We start from the raw sequence: 3,554 nt of genomic DNA on the forward strand, positions 1-3,554 counted from the left end.
ATAAAGTTTGGAGAGATTGAATTTCTCTTATGGTGATAAAAACACCATATTCAACATAAATAAACAATATTTTAATGTTTCCCACTACTTTAATTGAGATGAGCTTCTCGTTGCCAACTAGTAGAACTATTCCACTGAATTAAGCATTCGCCAAAATTTACAATCTAATTGTAATGAAGAAAAATTCTGATAGTGAATCATTATTCAACTATCAAGGTGTGAATTTGTATTCTCCATTTAATAAATCAAACTTACTTATTCTTATTTTTTTTCCATTTTTAAATATTTATAAAAATTCTTCATCATGTGAATGCTCAAACTAATTTGGACATGTTTTTTTCATCAGCTTTAGTCATTATGATTTTTTTTTTTTTTTGGACTCAGATAATGCTTAACTTTGGAGGTCATATACCTTCCCCTGACTCCAACATACAATATGTTTCGTCGTGACTTTATCTTATAGTCCAGACACATTATATGTTATCTAGACAATAAAAGTAAGCTATCACTGTAAAGATTATTCATAAACACTTCATAAATTGGCAACAATTTCTTTTGAGAATATTTTCCAAATAAAAGAAAAAATTACACTGTCATTATGTGTTGATGACATTTTCAAAGTAACATATTTATCAAATCCTGTGGCTAATATCGGTAATTAACAAATTAAAACCTTGAAAGAAAATGACATAATTTTCAATTATATAAAACATGTTAATTGACTATATGCAATCTATTATAGATTTTTATTCAAGATAGAAATTAAAAGAATGAACCCAATAGATTTAGTATGAATCTCATTCATATTAATTCAAAAATTCTATTGTTATGATACTCTAGTGAGTTAGAATAAACGCCGTCGTAGGATAATCAATTACTCCTTCATTGGATCGAGACATTCTCAACCAAATATTACACCAGAATAACTCTTATTTCTATAATATTTAGTTACCATATTTTGGTCAAGAAACCATTAACTTGCTTAACAATTTCTCGTAAGTGTAGCCCTATATTTTAGACTCTTGAGTTCTGTCCCAATGCGCAAACCTTGGGAAAAAAACCGTGGGGCAAAACTAAAGCAATCTTATCCATTTATGAAGTTTGAGTAAAATTTCATGCAAACACCATCCGTAGGGGGACACAAGCAAAGGTATCTCAAGGTCGAGCATGACAGTTTACTGTAAACCAATGAAGGAGATCGTAGGATGTGTTAGCACACTTCCCTCTCCCACTTACTATAAACACACTCTCCATTCCCCTTGGTATTGACCTATATGCAAACACCATCCATAGGAAGACACAAGCAAAAGTGTCTTGAGGCCGAGCATAGATCTCATGGTGTGATCTATTTAGGGAGAAACATGAAAGGAAAATTGAAGTGTTATATATATATATATATAATTTTCCTCCCACTAAGTGTTTTACAAATGAAGGCTCATTATTTAGGTAAATTAGGCCAATGAATTTATCTAAGTGAATTGTTAAATTGGCCCAATATAAATTTATATTGGATAGTTTAACAGTATATAATTCTTGTTTATAAAACACTTTAATAAACTTAATCATTTATTGCATGTTTATAACATTATTGTCTAATTCACCTTCCAAGTCGGTTTTTAGGTATGGGTGTTCCGTTTCCATCAGCTTAAATACCCAACCTTAGACAAAGGTCCCTCAATTATGTTATATATTTAATCTTTTCTTATTTTCATTTTAATTCTATTAAAAAGAAAATAAAAGATTAACATATTTCTAATCACATTAGAAATATACTAACATAGGTCTAGGAGAAATCAATTTTAAACCCTTTAAAATTATTTTAACCTATGTTTTCATGCAACTCTTGATTATAGATTTTAATTCTAATTTCATTAAACTTATAACACTTATAAAGATTAGTGAAATAATTAAAACCTAAGTCATGCTTCTAATGACATGCATACAAATATAACAATTATGTTTCTAAGGTCATGTCATGCTTCATGCATTTCCATTTTCATTATATAATATAACACTTATATTATCCAATAATGAAAATAAATAATACATCTACCACATAATATAATACTTATATTATACATCATACAATATAACTTATATAAAAATATGATGCATGGACATGTTACTATACATACAATCATATAATATAGCTTATATTAAATATGATGTATCAACATGCTTAACTAAATCATGCAACTATATAATATAACTCTTACATTAAAAATGATGCATGATTTTATGTTTATCCAATGGTAGGATTTTAATCTATATAGCATATAATATATAAATAATAATTCATACATCACATGTATAATAATATAGATAAGCAACAATGCACCGAAATTGGCATCCTAATCAATTAATTAAATCAATATAACATTTATATTAATTTAATTTATCAAAAAACAAATAAATAATTAACTAATTACAAATTAATTACATAAAATCGAAAAAAAAAAAACTAAAAAATCGCTTCAGAACCACCACACTAGCTCAACCCACGATCTTAACCAGCTTGACGCAAGCACAAAAGAAACTCGGAGCATCACAACGCTGTGTTGAGGCGTTGCAACGTTGGTTTTGGTGTTGTCCCAGTGTAGGGCTACGTTGCATGCAGGGTTGCAACGTTGTAGTTGGAGTGTAACGATGCTAGGCTTTCTACCTTGCAGCATAGGACGAGCATCGCAACCCTCCAACCTTATGTGCTAAGGCAGAAGGCTTACTTTACTTTGCCTGTTCATCTAATTTGCTCCATTCTTGCTCCAGATTTCTCCAAATAAAAGCTGGAATCACATCATGAATGACATAGACAAAATTATAGATTCGATAGTGGAATTTAAACCCCAAAACACCGGACAATTACAACTTTAAACAACTTTAAAGTAGTAAATCTAACCAATTTTGAAACATCCATGTGCAAACCACCATACATTCATAATGCAGGGTTAAATCTCACAAAAACTCTGAAATTAAGTCAGAAAACAAAACTCAAAGACGATATGTCTCTGACACCAATTGAAGGGAATCAGTTTCCTGCACAGCGGAAGCGAATGATCACTTGTCTTCGAAATCATTTTACAGAACTTAATTAAACAGAGGAACAACGGAAACTTATAGGATAAACATCCACCCTTAAACATGCTTCTAAGCATACAAAGAGGAATAAGGGAAGAAATTAAACTTACCCTTGAAGATATCTCTTCTCACTTCCTCTTCAGTGGTCCTTATCACAAATGGAACTTCTTCTTTCGAACCCAAACACTACAAACAAGGTAGCAAACTCTTTGCTTTTTGGACATCACCACAAAATACTTCCTTGTTATTCTCAATGAGAGAATGAAAAAAGAGTTGTGGGCTTTCTTTCGATAAAGAGGTTTAAGAGTGTTCTAGAGAGAAATATTTTCACAGAGGAAAGGAGAAATATAAAGAGGTAGAGATTTTTGTGCAAAACCCTTCTGCAATACGTAACTCTCTCCTCTTTTAACTCCCCATGAGAGAAAAAATACTGAGAGATTTATCTTAACTCCCTCCACCATCCATTTAAATTAATGACT

At 30.6% G+C, this 3,554-nt stretch overlaps 1 long non-coding RNA gene across 1 annotated transcript; it reads right to left on the reverse strand.

The window, feature by feature from the left end:
• Window positions 1–2,475: 2,475 nt before the first annotated feature.
• Window positions 2,476–3,554, reverse strand: LOC150035872 (uncharacterized). Its single transcript, XR_016529799.1, has 3 exons — window positions 3,186–3,554; window positions 2,897–3,033; window positions 2,476–2,783 (listed from the first exon to the last, which is right to left on the reverse strand). It is a non-coding gene; the product is annotated as an uncharacterized LOC150035872 (long non-coding RNA).

This window comes from Benincasa hispida, chromosome 5 (genome assembly GCF_027475165.1).
Source record: "Benincasa hispida cultivar pf3 chromosome 5, pf3_genome.v1.1, whole genome shotgun sequence".
Taxonomy (NCBI): domain Eukaryota; kingdom Viridiplantae; phylum Streptophyta; class Magnoliopsida; order Cucurbitales; family Cucurbitaceae; genus Benincasa; species Benincasa hispida.